General features: G+C 37.4%; 1 pseudogene; it reads left to right on the forward strand.

Annotated features, from left to right (window-relative positions):
* Positions 1-12,421: 12,421 nt before the first annotated feature.
* On the forward strand, positions 12,422-15,010 carry LOC140526279 (small ribosomal subunit protein eS17-like; annotated as a pseudogene).
* Positions 15,011-16,445: the final 1,435 nt, after the last annotated feature.

Raw genomic sequence — 16,445 nt, forward strand, 5'->3', positions numbered from 1 at the left:
GTGTCAACCACAGGACTTGAAAACAGATCTCCCTAATTTTTCATTCATTATACCATAGATATTATACAGTAATACACATGTCTGCATTATGTATATATAAAGAGACTCTCTCTCTATATATATATATATGTATATATATATATCTACATCTATCAAGATATGCCTATATGTGTATATAGAGAGATTATATATCTCTGTATATATATATGTATGTATGTCTAGGTCTATAAAGATATATCTATATGTATGTAGAGAGACTACATACCTCTACATATGTGTGTGTCTATATGTCCATAGAGATACAGGTCAATATATAGATAGAGAGATTGTATGTGTATATGTGTATATGTGTATATATATATATATATATATGTGTGTATATATATGTATATATATATATATGAATGTCTATGTGCCTCTGTATAAATGTATAGAGAGAAACTATACATCTTTCTATATGTGTATCTGTATATATCAATATATGTATAGAGACAATCTCTCTATAGGCATGTATGTCTAGAGATATAGAGAGATTGTATATCTCTATATATAAATGCATAAGTTAATGTCTATAGAGATGTAAGTATAGAGAACAATATATAGTCTCTAGATATGTCTATAAAGACATACACATATATATATATCCATACATACACACTGAGAGACTGTCATGGTACAGTTGGATGGGAAACTGATCTCAGAATCAGCAAGGCCTAAGGCAAGTTATTTCACATCTCAACATGTTCCTGCTTCTCCAAAATCACAGAACTGGACTTGACAATTTTCAAGGATTTTTCTGGCTAAGGAAATAACCAATAACAATGATATATAAGAAATATTAAAGTAACTAAGAATGTTGGTCCATCTTGTAAATCTACTTACCTGGGAGACTGAGACTGGTGGATCTCAGGATCTCGGGAGTGCTGAGCTACAAGAGGTTAAGCCCATGGAGTGTCCACACTAAGTCTGGCACCAGTATGGTAACTCCTGGAATGGAAAGGTCTTTAGGCTACCTAGAGAGAGATGAACTGGCTGGCAGGTCAAGGTTGCCATACTTATCAGGAGTGACTGCTATGCTTCTAGTCTGGAACAGATGGGGAGACCCAGTCTTTTTTTAAAAAACATTTTTATTTAAAATTTTGAGTTCCCAATTCTATCCCTCCCAACCCTCCCTCTTCTCTAAGACAATAAGCAATCAAATTATAGGTTATACATAAACAATTATGTAAAACATTTTCACATTAGTCATTTTGAACAAGAAGACTCGAATAAAAAAATGAAAGAAAGTGAAAAATAGCACTCTTCAGTCTGTATTCAAATAATATCAGTTCTTTCTCTGGAAGCAGATAGTATGCCTCATCATTAGGCCTTTGGGATTGCTTTGGATCATTATATTGGTGAGAAGAGTTAAATTATTCACAATTCTTCATCAAACAACATTGCTGTTGCTGAGTACAGTGTTCTCCTGGTTCTGTTCACTTCACTATGCATCAGCAAGTGCAGGTTTTTCCAAAATTGTCCTGCTTGTCCTTTTTTTATCATACAATAATATTTCATTGCAATCATATACCACAGTTTGTTTAACCATTCCCCAATTGATGGGCATCCCTTCAATTTCCAATTCTTAGCCACCACAAAAAAAAGCAGTAAATATTTTTGTGTAAATAGGTCCTTTTCCCTTTTTTTGGATATCTTTGGGATATAGACTTTTGCTGGATCAAAGGGTATGCACAGTTTTATAGTCTTTTGGGTATAGTTCCAAATTGCTCTCCAGAATGGTTAAATCAGTTCACAACTCCACCATCAGTGCATTAATGTCCCAGTTTTCCCACATCCCCTCCAACATCCAACATTTTCCTTTTTTTTGTCATATTAGTCAATCTGATAGGTGTGAGATGGTACCTCAGAGTTGTTTTAATTTGTAATTTGTATTTCTCTAATCAATAGTGATTTAGAGCATTTTTTTCATATAACTATATATTGCTTTTATTTCTTTGTCTGGAAACTTTCATATCCTTTGACCATTTATCAGTTGGGAAATGACTTGTATTTTTATAAATTTGACTTGGTTCTCTACATAGTTGAGAAAAGATGCTTCTTCAAAGGAAAAAGAAATGCTAATATAGGTTCAACTCACTACAACTAAGTGGCAGAGAGGAAAAAACAAAATGACGAATGATTCCAATATTCGATTTTAGAATAGGTAATAAGATATGCATTTTCCTAGACCAGACCTGTGATTTTTTCAGAGGGCAAGGAGCTCTCTCTATGAGGGACTTCCTCTACTACTGCAGATTTGAACTCTCTGTCCCTGTCCTTGCCCCTGTACTTCTCTCTGTACCTGTGTCTTCTCCTATCTCTTTCTTCACCCCCAAGCACTTATTAAGTATATACTATGTGCCAGGCACTGTGCTAAGTGCTAAAAATACAAAAATAAAAATAGAACAGTCCCTGTTTCAAGGAGCTTACATTATATTATGGGAGACAATTATATATATATATATAAAAGTGTGTACAGGATAAATACCAAAATAAATATAAGGTAGTTTATGGAAGAGGTAGAATTTGAAGGTATTAGGAAAGGGTTCACATTGGAGGCAGTGCTTGAGATCAGTCTTGACCATAATAATAATTAGAGAAGCTACTATATACCTAGACTATAAATGTGAGTGTACTTACAAACTAGGTATAGATCATACATAGTTTCTATTTATGTACATACCTATGTGTGTATTTGTATGGACATACCATATGTATGTATATATGCACATATGTATGTGTATATATGCATACAATGTGTTTGCGTGTGTATATACACATAATGTTCTTGAGCAAGAGAAGTAACATGGTCAGACTCTACCACTGCAATCTTTCCTACAAGAGGTGTATAATCTTTCAGCCTAATCCAGGGCCAGTTTTCCTTTCCAGACCTCTAAATCTCCTTTGCCCTTGAACATAGCTGATGTACCCATTCCTCATTTATCAAGAAACTCCTGCATAAAAAAGAAGAGATTAATTTTATTACACATGGTTAAAATTATAGTTCACAGCTCACTTTCAATTTTACTTCTTACAAGCAATAAACATTAATTAAGTGCCTATTATATGCTAGGCACTATCCTAAGTCGAGCTAACACTGGTTATCAAAAGTTAAATGAAAAGAAACTGTTCCTTTCTAGGGTAGTTTGTTGCATTCCATTGCTTTGGTGTTTTTCTTATATCCCTATCTGCCATATATCTTTCATTTCACTGATTGGCTCAATTTAAATTTGCATAGATTTGCATTTTGCATCTATAACATGAAATTTATGGTTAGTATTTATTATTAATTTAAATATTTCCCTATGCCAATGAAATCACAATTTCAATATAAAAATTTTAATAGTATTATGCATTTTAACTCAGCTTGGATTCACAATTCACAGAATGCTTATAATCTAGGTTTTGATGAAGTTGGATGGACAGCCTGTAGAACTGATCCATTAGGACATATGTCTTAGACAGATGCTGCAAATGGACAGTGAGATGGGCCCAGAGTTGAAAAGGAAGAGGAGAGGGAGCTGAATTGCTTTTAGGAAAAATGTGCAATGCTGTCAATGATCCCAAGCTTCTCCCTAAAACAGCAGCAGCAGCAGCAGCAGCAATCATCTTTTTAACATCAGTGTTTGTTCTAGTGATGGAGCAACAACAAATGATGGAACATTGCAATCTCCCAAGAATCAAAAGTGCAGGTCACCCAAAGAGTGATGTAGAGATGAATTATAGGTATAAATAGGCTGTAGCATAATTACTAAGGAAAAAATACCTCTAAGAATCTGTGTAAAAGATTTTTATCATAGAGATGTATGACAAGAAAAAGAGGCAGGTCAGTCGAGTAGCAAAAACAAGGGTAACAGATGGATAGCCCAAATTCTCCATCATGGTAAGGTCAAAAGAGCTAGAGATGCATTATTATGTACTATTTTATGTGTGTATGTACATACACATATTGTATATACATATATATAAATAAATTGTACATAATAGAAATTCATAGTTTCATACAGTCTTCTTTTCCTATTCTTTTTTGTCTATGGAAATGTTCATGTTGTTGATGTTTGCCAAGTTCATAAAAAAAGAGAGAAAATTTGGGGTATGGGTGGGGCAAAGGGTTAGACAAAGAATTCTGAGATATTAGGTGATTCCTATTGGAGGACTGACAGCAGGACCTGGACAAACACTGCACAGATGAGAAGGTAAGTATGGATTGTAACCTACACCCACATCAATGAGAGCAAAGATCCATCAAAGTTTTGAAGCATCTTTGTGTAGCACAATTCACTATAATTCATTTTAACTGGTATGATACAAGTTCCTTTTGAATCCTATTCAATCCTGGAAGGAGCTAGAGACTCAGAAATTAATCTAGATAGAGACCTTAGATAGTATTCAATCCACCCCCTCATTTTATAGATGAGGAAACTGAGGCTCAGACTGGTTAAATGACTTAGACCTTGATACCCTCTGTTACTTATAATTTTCATTCCAAGGAATTATTTTAGTGAGCTCATTATTTAGAGTAACAGCAACCATGGTAAGATGAATTTAGGAGAACAAATAGAATTTTACACTAAACCTACTGGGTGTTTATTTTAACTTAATCAGGCCGTGATGGAGAAAGGGAAGCAGAAGTCTATACTACAAGTCTTTTCAAGGGAGGGTCCGTGCATTGCACTGCCCTGGAAGATTTGTTTACACATGCTTCATTTCTGCTGACCTTGCCTCCTCTCTAGAGACTTCCTCATTCTATAAAGTTCTCATTCTTCCTACCTAAGGCCTTGGGATCACAGTTGTTAAAACAGATCTTGTTAGTAACTAATTAAGGAACCCTCAGAGCACCTGTCAGAAGGAGAGATCAGCATTATCACTGGAATTTCTTTTGTAGGAGAAAACTCCAAAATCTCAGTTAAAAATTTGTGACTTCCTTCTCATTTCTGAAAGTTAGTGTCAAAGTCCTTACTTATAATAAGGCCCCTAGTGCAATACTAAATCATAGAAATACGACTTCCAAATGATTCTAGCACCTTTATTTATTTATCCAGTTAAATATTAGATCCAGCTGCTCGTTTGCATTTCCTTCTCTTGTTTGTACTTTATCTAAAAACAGAAGAATTGTGTACGTAGGTGAGTCAATCCCCAGTACTGACTGAGTAACTACTGGCTACAGAGGAGGCAAAATATGGAAATGAGAAGAAAAGGGATCTCTTTCACCCTCCAAGGGAGTTTGCAATTTAATAGAAGGGAAAGGCATAAACATATACGGCTATAGACAAAAATAGCCAATAACTGCAATCCTTAAAAATTACAGTGCTGCTGAGAATGGTACCAGGTGCAGTTAATCTAAGAAAGTTCTTGAAAGAGGGAGGTTTAAAAGGAAGGGAGGGACATGTTTTAGTGTAGGGGAAAGGGTGGGAGGAATGCCATGCGTTCTGGCTCAGAGGTGAGAGAGAGTGAGTCATGGAGAGGGCATGGCATTTTATAGTTTAATGAATTTGTGATCTCCTCAATGTGGAGTTATTCCTTCACCTTACAAACCATCCACACCTTTGATCCTGGGTAACTCTTGACCACTTCCTCCCATAAATACTCCCCCCAATATGAGAGATGCTTTTCCCTGTATCTCTTGACATTTCATGGATACCAGCAGAGCATACTGACTATCTCTACGTTATCCCTCAATCTCCAGACATGGCCAGCTCACCTTGTTGTCTAATTGTCACTACTGTGTGAGAGAGAGAGAGAGACAGAGACAGAGAGAGAGGAAGGAGGAGGAGGAGGATTATGATTCAAGTCCTTCCATTGCCACTTACTCCATCTGTGACCTTGTGCCATTTATTTAACCTCTCAGGCTTCAGTTTTCTCATCCGTAAAATGAGGTTGGACTAGTTTGTCTGTAAGGACCCTTCTAGCTACAGTGCTATGATCCAGATGCTCTGTGTCCTTTATAGCAATTCTCTTGCTCAGTTATACATTATCAATGAGTCATCATCCACCATGTACCTTTCCATTGCCCTCTGGATGACCCAAAGTTTTAAGTCTTTGGAGCCTAGGGTGTTCACTGAAGAATATTGACATTACAACGATAGACTTTGGTTTCAGGAGGAATCTTGGGATCATTATTACTGTAATTTCCCAAAGGAAATCCAGCCTCCTCCTACTTAATTCTGGACCCAGTTCTTTGCCCATCTTTGATGTCTGTCCATGGTGTACATAGTGTGGGACCAGCTTTATTGTTGTTCATCTAATTGCATATATAGACTAATTTGGAAAATGGGCATTTTTCATCCACTTCATTTTTCCTGTATAGACAAACCAAAATTTTTTGAGTGACTAGGTCTCATTTTAGTTCTATAATGTTCTGAAGTTTGAGGAAAATAGCATGATTTTGTCCACAAACAGGAGCATCTAGGATGAAACAACCACTAATACCTTGCTTGCTGTAAGACTAAGGCATATTTCTTTTATTGATACATCTGACCATATTGGACAGACTCAGTTCAGAAGGTTCTTGACATCAAGAATCTCTCAGAATGGTTGAGTAAAGCAAAATTTTATTTTTAATCTTGGGGAAATAAAATAATAGAAGGAATAGATTCAAATGGCAGGTGGAGTGGATAAAGAGGAGCTTTGATGAAAAAATCTATCGAAATATTCATTTAATCAATGAACATATTCAAAGCCAAACTTCTAATGCCTTCTATGAGAGCTTTCAGAAAAAAGTATAATATGAACAGATGAGGGAATATCAAAAGTTACACAAATGAATAGCACAAGACTAGAGATAGGGACTTTCTTAGAGACCCTCAGGATTTAAAGGTCTAACCTACCCAGAGCCCTTTGCACCAATGCTAAATTTCTAGGAGTACAACAACAAAATAAGAAATTGTGGTAGGGGCAATATCTGCTGGGATGTTGGCCATGCATGCCAAGCTCATTTTCCCTTGAAAGACAGGGAAGCTGTCCCTAAGACTTGACTGGTCTATGATACTAAGACTCAAGCCATTGGCATGACTTCCTCGTCATCTATGGAATAAAAAGGTCATTGACCCTCAGACTTGACTACTCGAGGAGTCACTGTGCCCTTCTGACCAGACCTATTTTTATGTGGAGACAAGATCCAGCTGTTCTCTACTGAAACTAGAGCCTCCTGAATATCCTTTCCATGCTATTCTTAAGTAAACTTCCTTTTTGCAAAAAGTTTTATGGTCAACAAATATTGAATTTCTTTCCAGTCCTGAGTCTGAATCACCAGAGCAGCCTGAGTCAGGCCTAGTCCAGGACATAGACCTACAATCTAAGGAGCCTATGCTCTTTATCCCACAGTATCCCTCATTCATCTGTGGTGGACTATCTACATTACAGTGACAAATGCTTGTGGCAAGAATATGTCTCCCTATCTTGCACCTTTCTTGATACTAATATTCAGAGAGTCCTTAAAATTATCTCTTGTTATATCTTTCGAGGAATATCATATGGTTTTGATGTAAGGATATGAGGCTTGAAGTGACCCATTTTCATATGAACAAGTCAGGAAAGATACCAGGATTGGCAGAGACAATTGATTTGCCCCCAGACATAGACAGTCTGTGAAATTTTAAAATTCTGCAGGGGTCAGAAGACATAAAGGTATACTTAGAGCAAAAATGCTGCTAAGACTTCAAAACTTGTGGGGGGGGGGGGGGAGCATGGTTTATGGCGGTCCTAGGCTAAGGATTCTGATTGTCCCTGAAAGAACCTATCTTGGGACCTTAGCCAAGTCAGAAGCTGAAGCTTCTAAAGACTGTTAGCCAAGCAGCAGAGACCCCTGCTCAGCTCAGGAGTGCCACATCCAGAGAGGAGTAGACAAGAACATCAGCCCCAGGGGTATAAGTTGTCTCTCAGCATTTAGTCACCATTGAAGGGTCTTCATTCATGAGTTATACTTGTTCATTATTGCCACTGATGGTGATTATATTTATAGGAAAGTGTACCTTAAGTTTGAGCAGCAAAGCTCATCAATACAATACCAGTCCTTTTACTATGGTGCTCCAGTAAAATTTGTTCTAAGCTAATTAAGTCCTCGGCCCAGGTATCCTACTACACTCTGGAAGAATATTACCACTGACTCCTGGTCACTCTCCTTCCCACACAAGTACTGAAAGTTTTCTTTTACCATTGTGGCCAATGGGAATGCTTCGGCAGGGTGCACCAGATACCTGGCTGATCCATGGTTCTTGAAAGGTAAATATAGAGTACCTTGAACCAGAAGTAGTCACCTTCCAGGAAACCCACCCTGAAAATATGAATGGAAAGCAAGGGCAGCATAAATGACACTGAGCTACATTTGGGTAGCAAGGGTAGTTTTTCTCATCTGCATTAAATGCTTTTTTATTGTTACTAAGTAATCGTTATGATGGGATCTCACATTTTCTGCAAGTTTCAATTCATTCCATAACTGTAAAGATGTAGTTGTCTACTGTAGAAAATACAAGCTCTTTCACTTGATATTTAAAGCCTTTCACATCTTGCTCCAGACCACCCTTCAAGGAGTATTTCACATTGTACTCCTTCATGAATCTATATTCCAGTCTAACTGACCTATTTGCATTCATGGAACTCAGAATTCCATCTCCATCCTTATTTTCTTCATGGATTGTTCCCCATGTCTAGGGTGTCTTCCCTTCTCCCCCTTCCCTCTTAGAATCTCTAACTTTCTTGAAGATCCAGATCACATCACCTCCTATGAGTTTTCTTGATCCCAGTTAATATTCTCTACTACTTCAAATTATTATTTAACTAACCTATTTCCATGTTGTATCTCCCCAGTAGATAAACCCTATCAAATAAACTCCTTAAGGACCGAGGAACTGTTGGGGTTTTTTTTAATCACCTACTATAGTATTCTGAACACAGTTGGCACTTAATAAATATTTATTGGATTGGTTTGAAGAATATCATTTATAGAAGCCTGGTTGCTCTCTTCTTTTACCAGCCAGGGACATCCTTGATGAAAATTATTCTACATCTTTAATGTGGATTGTTCTCATAAAGATTTTACAAAGAAAGTAAAATATGAGAATGAATTGGTAATTATTATTTGTTCTTAACTTGTCTTTTTAAAAAATAAATAACAATAAAATTTGGTATCTTCCTCTTCTTTCAGGTACCTTGAGAAATTGTCCATCAGTATCTTCAGAACTATGTCTCTGTACAGGCTTCCTCTGTGTAACTGGTCTAGTTCAGTTTTTTTTTTCCTTCTATCTTTGTTTTCTTTAGTCCCACCTCCATGTTGTACCCCAGGGGCTATGATCTTAGAGTCCAGATGTGGACAGATCCACTGTCACTTGCAGATAAAGAAATTTGTTTAAAAAATATTTATAGATCTCTCCTATTTTTATCTGTTCATTGTCTTTTTTACAGTCTCCTTCTTAATTTCCCCTAGGATGACCTAGCTAAGCTGTTGTTGAGTTTGGGGTTTTTTTTTAACCAAACTTTCTGTGAACTCATTCTCCATCTATTTCTCATTTTTATGGGGAGATACTACTTACCATATTCTACCCTCCTCTTCCATAAGATTTTGCAAAGAAGTTTATTTCTTAAGCCAATATTATTCTTGGCTTCCATTTCTCTTGGCTCAACACAGAGATTAAGTACTTGTTGGAGATAGTTTCTGGGAATGGTTAGGAATCAAGTTAGTATAATTTTAAAATCAATGGTCCCTCAGTAGAGTTCATAGTATCATAGATTCGGAGCTCAAAGGGGGACTTAGAATCCATAGAGTGCAATGCACTTGTTTTATAGGTAAGGAAACGGAAGCATAGAAAGGTTATACAGGGGTGATATAGCCAGCAATTCTCTGAGGTGGAATTTTGACCCATCTTCCTGATTTCAAGTCCCAGGTTCTACCCACCACGTTATGTCCTTAATTTTTTTCTCTCTCAAGCATTTCCATTATCTGCCCTCTAAAATGCGAAAGCCATTCATATACATAATGGGCAGCTAGATGACTCAGTAGATAGAGCACTGGGCTTGAAATCAGGAAGACTCTGACCTCAGACACTTACTAGCTGTGTCATCTTGGACAAATCACTAAATCCTGTTTGCCTCTACTTCCTCATCTGTAAAATGAGCTGGAGAAGGAAATGGAGAACCCATTTCAGTATCTTTGCCAAGAAAACACTAAATGGGGGTCACAAAAATTCATACATGACTGAAATGATTGAACAACAACACACATAATACTCTAATAAGAAAATTGTCTTCCAGCTACAAACATACCTAAGGATGCCATGGTATTTATAAGGGATTATGGAATATTGTTCATGGTACCTATGATGGTGGAGTATGGAATCTTTCTGAATATATCAGATTATAAAACAGACACTACTTTCATAGTTCTTTGTTTTGCAGGGAAGTTCTCCAGCAGAACCTCAGGTATTTGAAGGTTAGGGAAACTAATTTGAGGATATGGGGGACTAAGTTGTAAGCAAAAACTAACTCTACCATCTCTGCTGTCTCCCTAACACCTCTGAGATTGTAACTTCTACTTAGTCAGAGGAATTGAGGGAAAGAAGTAGGAGAGGAATTTTAAGAAATCTCACAATCTCCCATTCCCATCATATGAATTCTATGACCTAATGAGACCTCACTAGTGAGTTTGGGACTTAATACTGTAGCAAAGGATGAGGCACTATGGAAAATCTGGAGCCCAAGTCATTCAGACTTTCCCATATTTTGCACCCACTCACAGGAGCTTCTTGGCAATCAGTAGATTAGAGCTCATCAAATTCAGGTCTGAACTAATGTGGCACATAGTTGAGGAGTATAAACACATGCTTGGAAAGTTATAGCAATACCTATCTAGAATATGGGATAAAACATTGGAGTGAGAAATTATCTACCTTATTTCCTCCATACATTCTGGCTTATAATTAGATATATTTTCAGGAAAATAGTTAAAAGGTATAACAGGTATAACAGGTATGTTAATTATAACAGTGTTCTATTCTGTCAAATGAGAAAGAAAAGCTTTATTTCAATGTGGCTTAGGAGGGAACTACATAAATAAAAAAGGTTTTAACTCATAAAATAATAGAAATTTTAGATCTGGAAAGAATCTCAGATATCTGGTCCAACTTGTTCATTTTACTAATTAGCACACACCAAAGTCCAGAAAAGATAAAACCAAGGTTGTGCAGATTAAGTAGCAGATAGAAGATTTTGATCAGGAGTTCTTAAATTGGGATCCACAGACCTTCAAAGCATCCATGGATAGATTTCAAGGAGTCTGTGAACATAAAAAAGAAAAAAAATACATTTTTGTTTTCTAAGAGAAAAATTGACTTTTCCTTCAATTATTTATAAACATTCTTCTGAGAAGGGGTCTGTAGGCTTGACCAGACTGCCAAAAGGACCCCAAAATGCCATCCACAAGATTAAGAACTCCTGAAATAGTAGTCTTCTAACTCTTAATTCATTGTTCTTTCGGCTACACCATATTGCCTCCCCTTCTGTGCGTTGACCTAACAGGAAAAGCAAATTATTAAGCTGAAGTACTATCCAGGTAATTTCTCAGTGGGTAGGGGTGGAACAGGAAAGAGGCCTTCTCCCAGGAGTGTACTGGAACTAAATCTAACTGACTGGCCAATTGTTTCATTTTTCAGTGTCAACAACATTTACACCTCGGAAACGAGCAGTCCTTATAAATCAGGGCTTGATTTACTGTTTTGTTGATTGTCTAGTTTTAAGACAGTTACAAGAAAATGTTAATACTGCAGTTTACACTTTAAAATGTATTGCACACATTGATTTTTCTGGAGAGCCCCATTGTCAAACATTTACCAGCATACCCCCCTATTGCTCTATACACATTGTTTGAGCTCAGCAGGAGTGAGGTGGAAGTCTTAGGGAATGAAGTCATCACCATATGGAAGCCTGGTAAATGTAGGTTAATAATAATGTAACAGTGATTATCCAGCTTCTCTGTTCCCCTACCCCTTCACCAAGGTTAGGTCTGTATATCTCACTCCCTCCCCTAGGGTTCTCTGGTACCCTGAAAGGAGATTGGTGATATCTAGTCTGTTTTTTGGCTCAAGTCCCTCCATTTTAGGAGTCCTCTGTACCTAAGTTCCATTTTACCACTTAGCAGTCAGATTAGTTTTCACCAAGGACTATTTATTTCAAAGGTACAAAAAGAACAAATCTATATACATTCCCCACCCCATCACTTGGGACAGGTATGAACACCTGCTATGCCTCCTTAATCTGTGGAGAGGGGAGGGGCATCACATACATATATTAAGCAAGACCCTATTTAGATACCAAGTCTAAGTCCCTCTAGCCTCAAGTCCCAGCAGTCTAGCTTCTCAGGACTTCTCTGAAGGGCTGGTTACACTGTCCAGACTGGATTTCAATCTCCAAGGTCATCATGGCTGGATTGTGGGTCCAGGGACTCTACTGTTTGTATCTAGGACTGAAGAGGGCAAATGAAATAAACCCCAAACCCATCCCTGATTCTCAGAGTCACAGGGACTAAAGCAGGTGAGTCTTCCCCCTTCACCAAATCTGTGCAATGGATGAACAGGATCTTCACCACCCTGGACACTGCTGAAAAAGAGAGAGTGTCTCGTAGTTTGGTAGTTTTAAAGACATAGACTGTGTCTACCATGCAACCAGTGAAAAAGATTGCTTCCTGTCAGAACACAGTGGAATGGAACGCAGAATGTTTTCTCCCAAGAACAGATCTCTCTATGTAGATGATCTGAGCTTTCCCAAAACCCAGTTACAATAATAATTGGAATTTACATGGTGCTTTAAGGTTTGCAAAGTTCTTTACATCCATTATTTTATTTGAGCCTCACAATATCCCTGCCTCCACTTTCATCCCCCTCTCTTCCCTTCTTAATTTGTTATTGTTCAGTCATTTTTTGCCCCATTTGGGGTGTTCTTGGGAAAGACACTGGAGTGGTTTGTCATTTCCTTTTCCAGCTCATTTTACAGATGAGGAATTGAGGCAAATAGGGTTAGGGGACTTGCCCAGGGTCATACAGCTAGTAAAGGTCTGAGGCTACATTTGAACTTAGGAAGAAGTCTTCCTGACTTCAAGGCCAGAACTTTATCCACTTCCCCACCTATCTGCCCTATCCTGATTTAAAACTGCAGGAATATTGCCTCACTCCCATTCCTAGAAGATGTAATGGATGGACACTAGGCTAGTGCCCCAGTAACTCCATGTTCCTTCCCTGACACCACAGGTGCTCAAAATCACAAATCTGAAATTTAAAAGGAAATCTTTCAATTACTTGTACATCATCTCCCTCTTATACTCTGATCCACATAAAGGCCCCTTGTCTCACTTAAAGGAGTTTCCATTTTAAAATGGCCTTAAGACTTATGATGAAAAATGCTATCCATCTCCAGAGAAAGAACTGATGGCGTCTAAATACAGATCAAAACATATTTTTTATTTTCTTCATTTTTCTTGTATTTTTTATTTTGATCTATATTTCCTTTTACAACATGATTCATATCGAAATATGTTTTGCATGACCACACATGTATAACCTATATCAAATTGCTTGCATTCTCAATGACAGGGGTGGGGAGGGAGAGAGAGATTTTGGAATTCAATTTTTAAAATGAATGTTGAAAATTGTTTTTACATGTAATTGGGAAAAATAAAATACTAAATTAAAAAATAAAATGTTCTTGAATGTATTAGATGTTTAATGAACAGTGCCTCCTCCAGAACTTAGCACAATGTCTGACACATGTTAAATGCTTACTAAATGCTCAATTGATTGGTGAGTATTTCATGAATTGAAGTGACTCAAAAGACAAGAAATAGTGGGAAACCTGTGATTCAACTTATTTTGACACCACTTGCTGTATAATTCTGAATGAGTGGGACATTGTTTTTTAGAAAATGGTGAAACTGGCCAAGAAAATTGTTAAAAATGATGGCAGACTAGTCCCATCCTACAACCACTCTCCCTGCTCCCATGACTCTCCCACAAGTCTACCTCTGTTTTAGAATGATAATACTAAAGGGGTAAAAAAAGGGGAGAAGGCAAATGAAAATGCAATACATTAAGTGTTATTTAGTTTTAGTAAGACTTCCTGTTTCTCTATTTTTAGAGTAAAAAATGTTAAAGTTTTTTAAAGGTCAAAAAAGGAACTATGATATCCGAAGTACAATGCCTTGCCCAATGTGTCTGTGACCTCTGGTTAAAGTTGCCAGATTTGCTGATAGTTTGTTAAATCAGTTGGTTGTGGGGTTTTTTTTATTTCTAAGACTTCCCAGTTGCATTTTGCAAAATGGGATTTTCATTTATCTATCCCCTCCATCATTATAAGGAACAAATGAATGAAATAGTATTTATTCAATACTTGCTATGCACACACATATTACTGATGGGGTTTCCCCAATTTCAGGGGTCCCTTGTTCCCCATTTCCATTTAATGACAACAATCAGATTAGCTTTTAAAAAGGAATATTTGTCCTTTCACCCCCCGGAGCCAACATGGGTCACGTTGGCACCAAGACTGGGAAGAAGGCAGCGCGAGTCATCATCGAAAAGTACTACACGCGCCTGGCCAATGACTTCCACAGCAACAAGCGCGTGTGTGAGGAGATCGCCATCATCCCCAGCAAGAAGCTCCGCAGCAAGATATGTTACTCATCTGATGAAGCGGATCCACAGAGGTCCTGTGAGAGGTATCTCCATCAAACTGCAGGAAGAAGAAAGAGAAAGGAGGGATAATCATGTCCCTGAGGTCTCTGCTTTGGATCAGGAAATCATTGAAGTGGATCCTGATAACCAAGGAAATGTTGAAACTCCTGGACTTTGGCAGTTTGTCCAACCTGCAAGTTACCCAGCCCACAGTTGGGATGAACTTGAAAACACCAAGAGGAGCTGTTTCCTTTTTCCTTCTTTCCAATAAATGTGGGAATGACCCCCCCCCAATAAATAAATAATAAAAAGGAATTTTTATTTCAAAGTCATAATAAGAACAAATGCTAAGTACTAGAGATGCATAAAAAAAAGTAAGAATTACAAGATAAAGTCACACTTAGAAAGCATTGCCATCAGTACGTGAACTAAGGCCTATTACCTACAAATGAGATACATTTGTCTAGCTCCCCAGAAAATCATCTCATTTTTAATAAATATTGTTTCAATAAGTGCTCTTTTATTTAACTCTAATTTATTTATATAGTTTTAGTTTTCAACATTCATTTCCACAAGATTTTGAGCTCCAAATTTTCTCCCCATCTCTCCCCTCCTCACACTCCAAGACAGCCTGCATTCTGATTACCCCTTCCCTCAATCTGCCCTCCCTTCTATCACACCCCTCCCTTCTTTTATCTCCATCCCCTCTATTTTCTTGGAGGACAAGATTTATTTCTATACCCCATTGCCAGTATATCTTATTTCCCAGTTGCATGTAAAAACAACTTTTAACATTAATTTTTAAAACTTTGAGTTTCAACTTCTCTCCCTTCCTCCCTCCCCACTGAGAAGACAAGCAATTCAATATATGTTATACATGTGTAGTTATGCAAGACTTCCATAAAAGTCACGTTGTGAAAGACTAACTATATTTCCTTCCATCCTATCCTGCCCCCCATTTCTATGCTCTCTTTTGACCCTAGCCCTCCTCAAAAGTATTTACTTCTATTTATGCCCTCCTCCCATTTGCCCTCCCTTCTGTCATCCTCCCACCCACCCCATCCCCCATTTATCCCCTTCTCCCCTATTTTCCTGTAGTGTAAGACAGATTTTCATACCAAATTGAGTGAACATGTTATTCCCTCCTTAAGCCAAATGTGATGAGAGTAAGGTTCACTTTTTCCCTCTCACCTCCCCTCCCTTCCATTGAAAAAGCTTTTTCTTGCCTCTTTTATGAGAGAGATAATTTGCCCTATTCTATTTTTCCCTTTCTCCTCCCAATATATTCCTTTCTCACCCCTTAATTTTATTTTTTTAGGCATCATCCCTTCCTACTCAACTCACCCTGGGCCCTCTGTCTATATGTATATAATCCTTTCAATTCCCCTAGTACTGAGAAAAGTCTCAAGAGTTATAAATATTATCTTTCCATGTAAGAATGTAAACAGTTCAACTTTAGTAAGTCCCTTATGATTTCTCTTTCGTGTTTACCTTTTCATGCTTTTCTTAATTCTTGTGTTTGAAAATCAAATTTTCTATTCAACTCTGGATTTTTCATCAAGAATGCTTGAAAGTCCTCTATTTCATTATATGACCATTTTTTCCCCTGAAGTATTATACTCAGTTTTGCTGGGTAGGTGATTCTTAGTTTTAATCCTAGTTCCTTTGACTTTTGAAATATCATACTCCAAGCCCTCCAATTCCTTAATATAGAAGCTCCTAGATCTTGTGTTATCCTGATTGAATTTCCACAAT

Source organism: Notamacropus eugenii, chromosome 2 (assembly GCF_028372415.1).
Source record: "Notamacropus eugenii isolate mMacEug1 chromosome 2, mMacEug1.pri_v2, whole genome shotgun sequence".
Lineage (NCBI taxonomy): Eukaryota > Metazoa > Chordata > Mammalia > Diprotodontia > Macropodidae > Notamacropus > Notamacropus eugenii.